Source organism: Meles meles, chromosome 5 (genome assembly GCF_922984935.1).
Source record: "Meles meles chromosome 5, mMelMel3.1 paternal haplotype, whole genome shotgun sequence".
Taxonomy (NCBI): Eukaryota; Metazoa; Chordata; class Mammalia; order Carnivora; family Mustelidae; genus Meles; species Meles meles.
Window position 1 is genome coordinate 75873929 of NC_060070.1, and position 17180 is coordinate 75891108.

Genomic DNA, 17180 nt, shown 5'->3' on the forward strand with positions numbered 1-17180 from the left:
CAACATGGGGGGGTAGGGGGATAGGAGAAGAGTAAATGAAACAAGATGGGATTGGGAGGGAGACAAACCATAAATGACTCTTAATCTCACAAAACAAACTGGGGGTTGCTGGGGGGAGGTGGGATTGGGAGAGGGGGAGCGGGCTATGGACATTGGGGAGGGGAGGCGGACCATAAGAGACTATGGACTCTGAAAAACAACCTGAGGGTTTTGAAGGGTCAGGGGTGGGAGGTTGGGGCAACCTGAGGGTTTTGAAGGGTCAGGGGTGGGAGGTTGGGGGAACAGGTGGTGGGTAATGGGGAGGGCACGTTTTGCATGGAGCACTGGGTGTTGTGCAAAAAGAATGAATACTGTTACACTGAAAAAATAAATAAAATGGAAAAAAAAAAAAAAGAGTCAGCTACCTAACTGAGCCACGCAGGTGCTCCAAGGAGTGCTGAATTTAAAAAAAAAAAAAAAAAAAAATGGACATACTGTAGACTGCAAAAATCACATGATATTTAAAGATAAACCTGGGATTTTGAAGATATTTCATTTTACATAGTGGACATATCTAGTCACATTCCCTGAGGGTGTCTCTTCCGTTTCATTTGTAAAAGTTCAATAAACATTTGTTGAATGCTGGGATTATTTTTCCTCTCTTGTTCTTGTCTGCAGGAAGTTCCATTTCTATTCTTTTTTCAACAGTACTCTGGAACCCTAGAATCTCTGCAGGTTGTAGAATGCTAATATGAGAGGGGTGAAAATAATTGTATCATGAATTCTATGAGAAAAAGTAAGAAAATGTCTACTATTGAAACCTCATTAAAAGACCAGGTAAGGGCTTTATATTATGTTGAAGCATATGAAAAATCATATTTGTTGATAAAAGATGCCAATCATCAGTAATTTTATATAGTTCAACCCAATGGTGTTCACTTTACATAATGCCTGAAGTCTGACAGAAACTTTAATAAAAATTGTGTGTCAAGTCTATGAATCTCTCTCACAAACACATACACTCAATTTCTTTCATATTTTCTTTCTCTTCTCCTTTTCCTCTATTTTATTTCCACATTTCAAATTTTCCAGTGTCATCAATCAACCATCAGTATAAATTGTGGGGTTTCATTTTCCATTCTAATATGCTACTTTGTGTGTTGTACTCTTCTTTTTTTAAACTTTATTGAGAAGTAATTGACAAATAAAAATTGTATATACTTTAAGTGTGCATTCTATGATGATGGAGCTCAAATCTCTGACATCTGCTGGCTGAACACTTTGGCTTTAACTTAGTTTCAGTGGCACCACAGTTGTTTCTGACCAAATCCAATTTTGATATCCAGTCCTTTAAGATAACACTATGAATATTACCCCTTCTGTGTAATTAAACAATTGTTTATTAATGTGATTCACATACTGAGGCAAGGCAAGAACTCATGGTGTTACTCATCATGAATCTCCTTACTATAATGTATTAAACTGCTTTTCTACACATTTCATATTAAATAAAGAATATCCTCTCAGTTCATTCTACCAACCATAAAAAAAATAGCTTAAATTTGCTGACAGGCATTTTTTCAAAATATTTAATACTTTTAAGTCCAAGTGAAATATTTTTCTATAGTGTTTTTTCAGCATTTACAGTACACTTGAAAGAGTCTTTCTCAGATAAGGACTATATATTTTTTTCTAATGCAATGCACTCATAATTTTTCAAATTAAGTGCTATCACAACATGCCAAATCATAATGACAATACTGTTATTTTTAGACTTTTTATCAAGATAATTACAGATTTATTAAAATTACCACAGATTAAAAATTCTTATTGTGCACACTTTTATTAAGTTTTTAATTCAAAACCTTAGCAAAAGGAATCATAAGCTTAAAACTAACCTTAAGGAAATTAGTTTGAAGGAAATTAAGGAAATAGGATGTTTGAGTGTAGGTCAGAGTTATAGTAGGCTCCCCAAGTGCTGTTATCTATTTATTCTACAGTATAATAATATATTTAGATAAGGAAAAAAGATTATTTGATACATTTTATGTCATGTAAATATAAATTATTATTATTTATCTTAAAAGATGTATGTATATAAAATGATACGATAAATTAGTTCCCTTAATTATTATTTAAAGAAACTGTATACAACCAAATTTGGGGTGTCAGAACTTACCGAGAGAAGTTCTTTTCTGTCTTTTCCTTTCTTTCTTTCTTTCTTTCTTTTTTTCTTTTTTCTTTCTTTTTCATCCAAGTAAATTTGAAGATCTAGTTAGCTTTATTAAAGAATTCATAAATCAGACATCATCCCATCTAGCAAGCGGAGAGGAGCCCCTGAGAAGTTTCTTTTCTTAAATTTATTTTGGCACTCCGATAATAATCTGAGGTTAGCAAAATTAACATATGTTTTTAGCATTTATCATTTTTGCATGCTTTCCTGGAAAATCACTTGCTGAATTTAAAAACTGTGCATTTTACACATTTGGAAACTTGAGTATTCTGTGTGCATCACCAACCCAATTTTTTTTTTGTCTTTTTAAGAACTATCTATGTATAAAGCAAATTGCCTGATTTATCTTAAGATAATATGAATGCCAATCCTAACTGACAAATGACCAGGAAGAAACTAGGTTCTCATTTACTTCCCAAAAGCTGACCATGACTTTGCAATAATTTTTTTTTTAAGATTTTATTTATTTATTTGACAGAGAGAGATCACAAGTAGATAGAGAGGCAGGCAGAGAGAGAGAGAGAGGGAAGCAGGCTCCCCACTGAGCAGAGAGCCCGATGAGGGACTCATTCCCAGGACCCTGAGATCATGACCTGAGCCGAAGGCAGTGGCTTAACCCACTGAGCCACCCAGGCGCCCCGACTGTGCAATAATTTTAAGTGACCAATGAACCTAGGAAAATTTGGTTTGTGAAAAAAATAAGTCAGTTTGATACAATGAGGAAAACTTTTGTCTTAAAAATGTTGACAGAGGGAAGAAAACTGATGTTCAAATTTAATGAAGCCAAATCCTGATGGTCAAGGGTTAAAGATAGAAAGACTCAGCATATAATACCAGGGCGAAAAATGTCTTATTTTAAAAGCCAAATTAGCTTCTTTAAATTAAATCAACTTCTTTAATTAAATCAATTAAGGCATATGTTATGCCTGAACATATGGTAAACACTATTTTAATGATGAATAACCTCAGAATATTTAACATAATTTTCTTTTGTTTTAAATATTATTTTAGAGTGTTGTGTACCTTAAGTCACAGAATCTTCACGACATATTTAAAATCTTTGTATGAAGTGGAATGGGTTTTCTGGAGTACTTAATTGTCCATATATAAAAGAGAACACAAAGAAAGATGATAAATATCATTCAAACTTTTAATAAATTTCACATAATGAAGTCTGGCTCTGAATAGAACACATATGCCTTCATATCTAAGAAGGTTAGAGAGAAGCAATATTATAAATTTTAATATTATTCATCCATTTTTTTTATGCATTACTTCATTTAATTGAAATAGAGTAGTGGCTTCTATTACAAGTCTGTACATTACCTTTGACTACCTTTCAATTCTAATAGTTATTAATTCTTAATAATTTTTACACGATTTATTACATATTATGTATCTCTATTTTGCTTAAAACTTTTCTTCAAACTTTATCCATATGTAGGAATAAATAATCACCTACAGAAAGATTAAATTTTTAAAAAGAACAGAAGAGAGGTGTCTGGGTGGCTCAGCAGGTTAAGCCTTTGCCTTCAACTCAGATCATGATCTCAGGGCCCTGGGATCAAGCCCCACATCAGGCTTTCTGCTCAGCAGGGAGCCTGCTTCCCCCTCTCTCGCTGCCTGTGTCTCTGCCTACTTGTGCTCTCTCTCTCTGTCAAATAAAAATACATACATACATATATACATACATAAAAATAAAAAGAACAGGAGAGATTGTGAGAAATCCAGTTTCAGGAGAGGAACTTCAAAGATAGCATTTTTTTTTAACACTTTATTACTTCTTTTTTTAGGATAAGACCAGTTAGTTAATTTAACAATTTCCTGATCTTTCTCTTATTTTTAGTCCTTCTTTTCCTCTGTCTTTATTCATTAATTGTGTTTCTTAGTAACAAGTCTTTGCTATATAATAATATTCAAGTTTGCTAGAAACTTTGCTATAGTTTCCTTGTAATCTGAGAGGACAACCACAGCTGCAATTTTTGAGGCAGACAATGATTCCTGATACTGGCAGTTTTCCTGAAAAGAAAAAGGAAATATAACTACTCCCACAAGTTTACCACAAATAGTAAGCTTGTGGCAAATTCTGAAATTTGCATACAATTATCATTAAGTTGAACAAAAGCATCATTATCCCTAACAATAGCTGTCTTCAGCTGCTAAAAGAAGCAAATTTAGCCAACTCTAGTTGTATAATTTTATGAAGTATATTAATGAGAAGCCTTTAATAGAAATCAAGATTTAAGCCTAGTATTTCTCAAACTGGGGTCTGTGGTTCCCTCAAGGAAATGTAAATACATTCTCAGGGCCCATGACTACTCAGGTTTGAGAGCCACTAATTTAAATCCATTAATAAACAATTCTAATATTTACAAGATTTCTTAAAATTACATTCTCTTAAGGATGATTAATATTTAGTATTCTACTATAATACCAACAACATGCTTAGCCAGAATTTAAATGTTAATAATTTAAATGATAAAACTATATGTTCAACATTTTGGGGACTGTTTAAAGTTGTGTTTTAACTTTTGAGTGATTTCTAACAAAGTGGAGCAATGAAGTAAAACTAGGTATTTGAGCCAATCTTTATCTTGAAAAACTACTGATCCCAAGTTAAAAAAAAAAAAATACCTAAAGACTAAATACACAAGGATAGAAAATACATCACCAAGAAGAATGTGAAAGGTGACACCAGGAGGATGGCAGAATAGGATGTCCCAACCCATACACCTCATAGAAATACTGAATTAACAATGGTAGATTGACCAAAATAGCTTTATGAGGGATACAGATTTCAGTTAAGAAGTTGCATTTCCTTAGATGAGCACATCAAGAATAGCTGAAATGAAATGGGTAAGATGAGCAATTTTACTTTAGCTGCATCAGTTCCTCCCACAAGCCAGCACAAATATCAATTTGATATTTGATATCAAGAGATATCAATTTGATCCAAAATTTCCCCCTTGAGGAAGAGAGTGGGGTGTGTATCCAACATCCCAGGCCTTTCAGTCAAATGGCTAATACTGTTTTATGTCTTGCCTCACACAGATCACTGACAGACCTGGCAAGATCTAGATGTCTGAGGCAGAAGAAAAAAAAAAAGAAAGAAAGAAAAGAAAAGGAAAGGAAAGGGTAGCTTACTGCTACAAGCAGAAATCTGTAAAATTTGGAGAAGATGCACAAACTAAGATTTTTCCCCCAGTGAGTGAAAAGACTAAAGTGTGAGTATCCATAGAAAAGTCTCCCAGAATCTAGCCAGGCTGAGTGATGAAGTTCTTTCTTTGTTAATGCAGCCCTTAACTATAGACAGAGGTGGTTGTTTCTTCATATTTCCAGACACCAGCACAAAGCTACAAGGAACATGAAGAATGTAGAAATGTGATACATCCAAAGGAATAAAATAAACCTCCAATAATCAACCTTAATGAAGTGGAAATTTATGAATAACCTGACAAAGGATCAAAAATAATTGCTTTAAAGAAACTTGGTAAAATATAAGAGAACACAGACAAATGAAATTAGGAAATACTAAAACAACAAAATAATAATATCAACAAAGAAATAGAAAATATAAAAAAGAGAAAAATAGACATTCTGGAGGTAAAGAATATAATAATCAAAATGAAAAATTCAATAACTTCAATAGTAAGCTAGATGAAGCAACAGAAGGAAGCAAATCAGCTACCTTGAAGACAATTTATTTGAAATTACCCAGAGAATAAAAAGAAAGAAAAAAGGTGAAGAAAGCCTACCATGAAGAAATCACTGCATTCATTCTGGGAGTCCCAAAAGAAAGAATTGGACAGAAAGATTATTTAGTAATAATAGCTGAAAAATTCTCAAATCTGAGGAGGAAAATGGACATCCAGATTAATGAATCCCAAAAGATTCCAAAAAGAGTGAACTCAAACAAATCAATACCAGAACATAAATTGTCAGAAGTCACAGGTAAAGAAAGAATTTTGAAAGCACAGAGAGAAAAGTAACTCATCACATACAAGGGAAACCCCATAAGACTATCAGTGGATTTTAAAATAAAAATTGTACAGAAGGAAATTGGGTAACCTATTCAAGGTGCTGAAAACCAAAAACTGCCAAGAACATTATACCAAACAAAACTGTCCCTCAAAAATAAAGGACAAATGAATATTTCCCCCCAAAAACAAAAGTTGAAGGATTTCTTCACCACTAGATGTGCCTTACAAGAAATGTTAAAGGTACTTCTCTGAATTGAAATGAAAGAACACTAACAAGCATTATGAAAGACAATGAAAGTATGAAACTCATGTATAAAAATAGATATATTAAGAATGCTGTAATCCTGTAATGATGATATGTAAATCATTTTTATTTTAGTATAAAAGTTCAAAAAGATATTAATAATAACTATAACAAAAATAATTGCTAGTGAATACACAATATAAAAGATGTAAGTTGTGACATTAAGAACATGAAGTGTGGAGGGTGTAAAAGTGTAACATTTTTGTATGCAACTGAAGTTAAGTTGTTATCCTTTTCAAATAGACTACTAAAATTATAACATATTCTATGCAAGCAAATGAAAACTGCAAAGAAAATACCTATAGAAGATACACAAAAGAAAAAGGTAAAGGAATCAAAACATATCACTACAAAAAAATCAATGAAACAAACAAACAAAAAGACGGAAAAAGGAAAATAGGAACAAGGGGCGCCTGGGTGGCTCAGTGGGTTAAAGCCTCTGCCTTCAGCTCAGGTCATGATCCCAGAGTCCTGGGATCGAACCCCGCATCGGGCTCTCTGCTCTGCAGGGAGCCTGCTTCCTCCTCTCTCTCTCTCTGCCTGCCTCTCTGCCTACTTGTGATCTCTGTCTGTCAAATAAATCAATAAAATCTTAAAAAAAAAAGGAAAATAGGAACAAAAGAACTTCAAGCTAAGTAAATACATACTTATCAATAATTACTTTAAATGCATATAGTCTAAATTCTTGAATCAAAACATGTAGAGTGGATGAAATGAACAAAAGAACAAGACTCACCACAAGCTGTCTACAAGTGATTCACTTTAGATTTAAGGACATACATAGATTGAAAGTGAAGGGATGGAAAGAAATGTTCCACACAAATGGTAACTAAGAGAAAATAGGGCTGGCTATCCTTATATCACTCGAAGTGGACTTGAAATTTAAAAACAGGCAAAATAGACTAAGTAAAAAACCATTAAAAAACCCAGGAAGGACATTATATAATGATAAAATGGTCAATTCATTGATAAAGTATAGCAATTATAAATACATATGCATACAACATCAGAACACCTAAGATATAAAGCAAGCATTTACAGAATTGAAAGGAGAAATCGACAGCAATTACAGTAATAGTAGGAAACTTTAATATTCCACTTTTACAAATGGACAGACCATATATAGGATATAGAAAGGACATAACAAAACTCGGTAATCAGTATTGTACAACACAATTGATCAAACATACCTAAGAGACATGTATAGAACATCCACCCAACAGCAGCAGAGTAAACATTCCTCTCAAGAACACATGGGACATTTTCCAAGATAGATCACATATTAGGTAACAAAATAAGTCTTAACAAATTTTAAAAGATTGAAATCACACCAAGTTCCTTTTCCAACACAATGGAATAAAACTAGAAGTCAACAATAGAAGGAAATTGGAAAATTCACATATATGTAGAAATTAACATTCCTAAAAAGTCAACATATTTTTAATTTCAGTTCTAGAGAGACTTGAGAGTAAAAGAAGGTAATATTCAAAGACTTAATGACAGATTTTTTTTAGAATTGAAGAATAACATTTTCTCAGAATAAAAAAATAAAGTGATTCTCATGCATAGTAAAAATAAACCCAAACTATATCAGCTGTCTTAAGTTATACTACAGTAATAAATTACTAAAGAATCTTAGTATTTTGTTAAAACAACAGTATAGTTTTTACTCATGTTATTTATCCATTATAAGCTTACTATGCCTCAGGTTCATGCATGCACTCCCAAATCCTAATAATTAATGGGCATCTCTTCTCTGGGACACTGTGGGTCTTTTTGCACAGGGTAAAGAGAATGATGTGGAAGCATAAATGGCTCTTAAAGCTTCCACTCAGCTATTATACATGTCACTTCTGTTCCTATTTCACTCGTTGAGACAAGTCACATGGCTAATATTGACACCAATGGAACAAAACTGTATAGTCTTCCCACATTAATATTATCTACCACATTCTCATATAGATTGTATTAATTAGTATCTAATTGGTAAACAGAAACCACTCTAAATATTTCAAACAGCAGTATATAATATAGAGAATTATTCACAGTGTTTTAGAAGGGCTAGAACAGCAAAAGGGAAAGTAGTGTTATCTAAGTGTTGCTCTTTCTGTGGCTGTTGGAAAAGCTAACAACACAACCGTATTGCAGGAATCCAATAGTTTACACTCTTATAGGCACTGAAATATCTGGGAGCCATATTCCCACTGTTGCTGCTGTATCCATGGTAACGCTAGAGATTACCTGTTGAAGCTGCTAGACAGCAGAACCAGAAGTCTGAGGTGCTGACATTGAAGGAACATTGTTGTTGCCACTGCCAGGAGCAGAAACAGAAGAAGGGAAATCAAAGACAAGGTGGATATCATAAAAGCAACCAGAGAGAAAAGACACACAAGGGACAATTAGATGAAACAAGATTGCTGAGACCCACAATGGAAGCTAGAGACAATGCAATAATATCTTTAAAGTACCAAGGAAATATAAATGTTAACTTAAAATTCTACAGGGGCGCCTGTGTGGCTCAGTGGATTAAGCCGCTGCCTTTGGCTCAGGTCATGATCTCAGGGTCCTGGGATCGAGCCCCGCATCGGGCTCTCTGCTCTGCAGGGAGCCTGCTTCCTCCTCTCTCTGCCTGCCTCTCTGCCTACTTGTGACCTCTCTCTCTGTAAAAAAAAAAAAAAAAAAAAAAAAAAAAAAAAAAAAAAAAAAATTCTATATAGCTAAACTCATTCAAATGCAAAGCTTAAATAATATATTATCAGAAAAACAAAGACTAAGTTAAATTTCAAAGGCCTCACTGAAAGAACCACTACAGAATGAATTTTGGTAAGAAGTAAAATCAGAAGGAAGACTACAAAAGCAATTTGAAAAATATCAGCAAATCTAAACATGATCTAAACATGATTTAATGGTAGATGCAACAATAAAATTCACTATGGCTAGGTTAAAAACAAGCTGGAACTAAAATATAAGACAATATATTCAGGAGATGGGAAGGAATGATGAAGATGTTTGAGACTAAAGCATATTAAATTTATTGTATATCTAGAACGATACAGGTATCAATTGTTTTGTAACCAATAGTCAAACCAGTTTTTAAAATATTAAGAATAACAACTGAAGAACTAAAATTAAATGTACAGTTAACATACAGTTTCAAAATCAACAGAGGAATGGGGCGCCTGGGTGGCTCAGTGGGGTAAAGCCTTTGCCTTCACCTCAGATCATGATCCCAGGGTCCTGGGATGGAGCCCTGCATCTGGCTCTCTGCTCAGCGGGCAGTCTGCTTCCCTTCCTCTCTCTGCCTGCCTCTCTGCCTACTTGTGATCTCTCTCTCTGTGTCAAATAAATAAGAATTTTAAAAAAAATTAACAGAGGAAGAAAAGTAGATGGGATTACCATCGAGTAGAAATTAGGACAGCTGGAAAAAAGATACAAGTTTAGTTGTGTTTGGCTGTTTATATCCCACAACAGTGGCTTAAAACAGATTATTTTTCTCACATAACAAGAAAACAAGTGGTAGGTAGCTGCTAAGTTCTGTTCTAAGGCTAACAATGTCTCTGTTGGTCCTTTGGTTACAAGGTAACTGCTATAGCTACAGCCAGCACATCCACTTTCTGGGAGGGAAAAAGAGAAAGGAAAAGGTATGACCCCATGGCAGAGAACCAAAAGTTCCACAGCAGTCTTCCCCTTATATATCTTTAGCCAAACTGTGTCACATGCCTATGCTGTCTTTGGAAGCTTTCCATAGAACTTATTTTAAGTGTTTTTCCTTTCTTTTTTAAAAAGTGATATCACATCTTTTAATGATACCACAACAAAATCAAACCCAGCAAATGACAGAAGAGATTTAAAAAGGAAATTGTAATCTCACTTATAAACAGAACTGTATCACAATGTAGAAATAAATCAAACTCTATCAGTAATCACAATAAATATAAATGAATTAAATTCAGCAGTTAAAGTTTTAAAAATATCCAGCTAAATTTTCCTTAATATAATGTAACATACTAACTAGCAAAGCCTCATTAATATCAAATACAAAAGACCTCAAAGTAAAAATAGACATGAGATCAAGACAGTTACTGAATATTTACAAAAATAACCAATCCAATTAATGATAAAGCTCCCATAAACTTTCAAAATTATCCCCAAATGAAGAAAATTAAACTTGCTGAAATTACAAGGAAAAATTTTAAAATCTGCAATGACAGTGGAAAATGTTAACACACATCTTAGAAAGTAATAAAAAATCAGATAAAATATTAGTAAACAATATACAAATCACAAGTTTGGCAAAAGTATTTAAGGTCCTGAAGTCTCACTTTTTTCATCTGGGCAATGAAGACAGTAATGCCACCTATCTCAGAAGACTTTTCCAAAGCTGAAAAGAATTGAGATGTAAACTGCTGAGTACAACGTTTGCTCATCAGACAGACTCAGTAGAGAAACCTAGCAGAAGCTACTATTGGAATAGTGTTATTAGTGGAATTAGCAAGAGTTGTAGAAGCAGTAGCAGTGGCTATGGTGACATCATTTCTTCCCACATTTTTTCCAGATTCTCATTAAAATTACAAAAACTAAGAGATGGTAGAATTAGTAAATTTCAACAGCCTATATTTCTATTTGCATTAGACAGATAACCATCAATATGTAATCAGCATTAAGTTTGTATGTGGAAATTTGACTTCCTAATCTTTCCTTATACATATATTGGTGAGAAAAATTATATCTAATTATCTTTTTAAAGATATTAACATGGTAACTATAGATTTTTAAAGGAATACAAAAATAAATGTAACATTGAAAATATTTCCATGTTCCTCTAACTTCCCCTAAATATAAAAAATAAAGTATTTGCATGAAATGAAAATTTACAGAAACTTCACGTTCTGATTTAATATTTACTATCATATTCCTTGAGGATTCTAGCATTGCATATGCAAGTTTTCTTTCTATCATGATTGCTGCTACTTACTATCCTTATAAATCCAGCATTCATAGGAAGGACCCATTTAATTAAATCATCTCTTGCTCATCTAAATTCCATTGTCATTTTTCTTCACCTGTCCTACGACCTATTGACAAATACCTACTCTTTCCCTATTTTACTTACCCGAAGGAACTTGCTGCCTCGTCTTTTTATTCTGACTTCAAAATGTTTCCATACCCATTCTTCTTTCAATTCTCAGGAAAAGAGCTGGCAACTCCTTCTCTGCAGAGAGAAACCAAGTCTTAGTATCACCTAGAATTATGTAACCCAATCACAATGTTTACTGTTCCCAGTGTAGTTATAAACAGAGGGTCTCAGTTCCTAAATTTGAGTCTTATGATTTGTCCTTGAGCAAATAATTTTACCTTTCTTGTCAGTTTTCTACTCCTTTATAATCTTACTTATCTCCTTTATAATCCTACTTATTTCTCCTGTTTATCTTCTTTCATAAAAAAATTTCCTCACCACTTTTGCCCTCAAGATTTTCCCCTTTCTGAACTACAGTATATATTGACTGTACTTCACCTTTGCTATCAACTACATATTGCCTTTTAATATTACTCATATTAGGATATGTCCTGGGTTCATTAGAAGAGGTTAAGCTTTTTTTCTCTCAGATATGCCGTTGGCAACAAACAGATGAAGTTCTAAGGCTTGGTTCCAGAGGCAAAACTTAGTAATTTAAAGTTTAAAAGTCTTAATAAGAGACAAAGATCTGTATAAATTAAATAGCATGTCAAGTGCAAGGAAAATCAATTGAGTCACAGCATATCTAAGTGTAAGAGTGAATGTAGTCGTAGCATACGTAAGTAATCACATTTAATAATCTTTCATTTTATTTTAATTTAAAACATATTTTTGTTCATTTTTGGGGAAAAAAGTCAAAACAGACTACTGAGAACACCAGTGAATTTAAAATTCTCTTATGAGTAATGAGTGCTGTGAAAATCCAGCAATAGGAAGGCCACATTTCCCAATCTCCTTTTGACTTTGTATGGGATCTCTTCTTGAGAGATTTATGAGTCATTTATAAGCAAAGATTGTTAGTTTATAAAACCAAAGCAGTAGGACCCTCTGGAGGTCAGTTAGAACGACTTGTGGTAGAATGCGTTTAGGACTAACAAACTTAGAAATAAAAATATAAATAATATAACTGAAATTAAGAACATATTTTATGTATTAAACAGAAGTTAGATATAACCCAAAAGGATTCTTGAACTAGTACATCGATCTGAAGAAAATATCAGAAAAACATTTTAGAGAAACAAATATGGAAGATATGATAGGGAGATGAAGAGATATGACATTAGAATGAGAAGATCCAACATACATCTAGTTAGAATTCATAATGAATCCAAAAATTCAAGAAAACTGATGAATATCAAACAGAATAAATTACAAGATAGTCAATCTCAACTTTTAAAAATCTACCTGTCGGGGGTGGGGGGGAATCTACCTGTGCTCTGTGTGCAAGTAATTTCTGAACTAAGAATACAACAAGATAGGAAGAGAATAATAAAGGAAGAAGACATATCAAGTAAAGACTAACCAAACAAAACTAATGGAGCTTTGTTAGCATTTTTTTTAACTTGAAATAAAAATCCTTACTAGAAGAGCGCCTGGGTGGCTCAGTTGTCAAGCATCTGCCTTTGGCTCAGGTGATGATCCCAAAGTCTTGGGATAGAGCACCTCATTGGGCTCCCTACAGGGCAGGGGGCCTGCTTCTCCCTCTCCCACTCCCCCTGCTTGTATTCTCTCTCTCACTGTGTCTCTCTCTGTCAAATAAATAAAATAAAATCTTAAAAAAAATCATTACTAGAGATAAATAGGGTTAGCACATAATGATAAAGATTTCAATTATAAGTTGAAGAATTTATGACAATTCTATACCTTTATATGCTTAAATAATATAGTCTTAAGCAAAACTGATTTTTCAGAATAAGGAAAATATATAAGTTCATGAGCATATTGAAGATTTTAACATACGTTTTTTAGTAAATAACTGGAAAAAGAGACAAAAAGTCATTAAAGAAACAGAAGATTTAAATAACGTGATTAGGAAACTTGATCCACTGGAATTATATTTAAAATACTATAATGTTCCATGCTCCTGGATTGGAAGAATAAATATTGTGAAAATGTCTATGCTACCTAAAGCAATCTACACATTTAATGCAATCCCTATTAAAATACTATATCAACCACTGTAGATTTCATAGTTTTTTCAAACACATATGAATACATTTTTAAAAGGTGGGCACAAAAGAGGCCACAAGTCCACTTTCAATTACTTTCAAAGGATAGGTACAATGCATACTGTAAAATATAGAATATTATATGTAATATAATGTATTCTTATACCATATACCATTAATACACACTACTACAATATATATTATATTGTGTAATTAAGATAGAAAACAATAAAGTGATCACTAGGAAATCTTAAATTTGGAAATTGAGCAAAACATTTCTAAATAAGCATAAGGACAGAAGAAATTATAAATTTTCATGGAAATTTGAAAATATCTGAAGGTATTTTATTAATAAGTAGAATATTTAAAACTGCAAATTAAAAACATCTGGATGCTGCTAAAGAAGTGCTTAGGACAAATATACATATAGCCTTGTATCTAACAGAAAAGGATGAGGGCTGAAAATTAAGCATTCAAATAGAGAAGTTTAAAATAGAAAAATAATGAAAAAAAAGTAGTAGGAGGAAGTAAGTAATAAAGATAAGAGAGGGTATTAATAAAATATAAAAATAGAACCATAAATTTTCCCCTGGCAAAATAGATAAAACTCTGGGGAAGCCAATCAAGGAAAATAAAAAGATGGGTACACACATGCACGCACACACACACACACACACACACACACACACAATACTGGACATAAGAAATGAGAAATAGTAACTATAGCTGAGAAACAGGTAATAGAATGCTATAAACAGATTATGGCAGTAAATTTGAAAACTTGGACAAAAGGCTCAAATTCCTAGAAAAATATAATTTTTCAAATTGACTCAAGTAGAAATAGAAAACACAAACAATTGCTAACCACTAAAGTAAATGAATCTAGAAATTCTTCCTCTAAGATTTCTTTCCCATAAAATGTTCCAGTAGAGAAGGGCTAAGAACATTTTTTGCACAGAGATGGTATGTAAAAAAGAATTATAAAAATTTTGCACGTATATGAGAATTATTTTAAAAAACAAAAAGTTGAGAACAACCTAAATGCTTAATGACAGGCCCACAATTAAGAAATTCCAGATTGTTTCCCTCAATAGAATATTAAGTAGCTTTTTAAAAATTTCTAATTTTTTTTCTTTGTTACATTGCATTTTCTGGTAACCCTCAAATTCTAACAAAGTTTTATTACCTGTTAATTGCCTGGTATTAGTTCTTACTTGGGAAATTTAGCATGTGTGCATTCTTGAGTTATGGCAGTCAGGATAGAACTAATATATGCTGGAAACACTGTTTATAAAGTGGTAAGGGAGAGCAACCGTAGAGCAGCAACCTTTGATGATATTGCAGTAAGGTGACAACATGTGACTATTCCCCAAGGATCTGAAAAATACTTGTGGAATGAAGCCTGATAAAAGTCTTCCTGCTAATCAAATAACCTGAGATTCTGGGCTATTAATATTTGGGTATTAATGTTAGAATCTGGAAATATCTCCTTTAAATATGAAAAATGCTTGGGACTTGGTGTTGAATGAAAAATTAATCTGATACTAGTAAGGATCATATATGTTTTTATATTGATCTGATACCATGATCATATTGTGTTTTTACAGCCCATATATATATATATTTCAAAAGATTTTACTGGAAGGAGATACATCAACATGTTGACAATAGTTGCATATGTGTGATCAGAACGATATTCTTTAACTCTTTTTTTTTGTTTGTTTTACATGTTTTCAAAATGAGCACATAGAGCGATACTAATTAGAAAAACTTAAAAATGAGTCAGTTGCTCAAAGTGGGCAAAAGAGAGAAGGGAAAAACCCTTACACGACAGGTACCCTTCCCAAAAGTGCATGCTCTACACTCCACAGCCCTTTTACCTTTGACCTAAACAAATAAGCAAAAACTTCGTTTGTGCTGAACCAGCTCTATTTCTAACTTAGTCTTAAGCATGGTGCATGCTGCTGGCTGTTTGTCTTTTTAATGTATTTTCTGAAATAGCCACAAAAATATGTAGTACAAACATTATTTTTTCGGAACCCATCATTCATAAGATAACCATAATGAATTCCTCTGTAAAACACTCTCAACATTAAATTTTCATTCTGAAGTGAAATAGAAGCCTGCATTACATCAGCCAGGCATTTTTCTGACTTGCATGCTAGTGGTTGCCAGCAACTTTCTTATCCTGGTCTCTAAATTCAGGACTGAATGCAGACCACAGAGAAATACAGAGAGCCCAAACTGCACTCTTCTTGATGGTAAAAGAAAACTTGACTTTGTTGGCAAACAATAGAACAGAGAGAGAACCCTCATCCTCACCACTCCCATATCATGACCAAGCAACATGACTCTGCCTTTAGAGCACTGGAGAGAATTGTTAACAATGGCAATATTGACATGGCTTAGCATTTCCCACAGAAGTATCTGGCAAAGTTAAGATATTGTCTATTATTGTCTATTTAAGCCACCAAGCCTTTGATTTTTCAAGCTAATGTTATGCAGTAGAGAAGAACTGGTCTACAGGATACTTAATCAAAAACAGCAGCTACTGAAATACTGACCTTAAAACACCCCTAGTAACATCATCTCTCTTGCTCCCATTCCGTCTGTAGGTGCCTGTTAAGAACTCTAAAGTCTTTGTTCAGTTGCCCCAGAGGAAAAACACCAATGGATCTATACGATGTAAACCATTGCCTAGTTTTACACAAATGTGCCATTTTCTCTCCATCCAGAGAACAGTTCCACAGATTTTCTTTTCTTATAATGGGATAGTCTATAGATTTTCAGAAAAGTTTATTCACTTAAGCCCAGAACAGCCTCTAAAAAACACATAGATATCGTTAGTGTTTAAGCTTGTGAAGAAAAAAAAAATCCTTAAATTTGAAATATACAACTTTTAGATGTTTTAAAATCATTTGAAGTTTAAAATATGCTATCAAAGTGTTATTACTACTGGAAATCACATTAATGAGTAGATAATATATCAAGCTCTACATTTAAATGAGTGTATCTAAATTGAGCTCCTTCTAAAAATATTTTTGTTTAGCAATTTTTTTGTTTGTTTTTTAGAGAGAGAGGGCACACATACAAGTTGCGGGGGTCGAGGGAAGGAGAGAGAGAAGGAGAATCTTGAGAATCTTAAACAGGCTCCATACCCAGTGCAGAGCCCGAATAGGGGCTGGATCTCAGGACCCAGAGATTATCACCTGAGCCAAAGTCAAGAATCAGAGGCTTAACCTACCAAGTCATGCAGGTGCCCCATTTAGCAAAATCTTTTTTCACTGACAATAGAAGGGTAATTATTTCCTATCTAAACCACAAGTATTTAAAATCACAATAGTCTGATATGCACAATCTTTCACCTTCTGTGATCCCACAATCACAAAGGATCAATCACTTCTATGTGGTCATAAATCAAAGAGGCTATTACAATCAGAGTGTTGATCACCAAAAATTAGTCATATAATTCTCCAGCCATTTATTTCTATCACTTCTA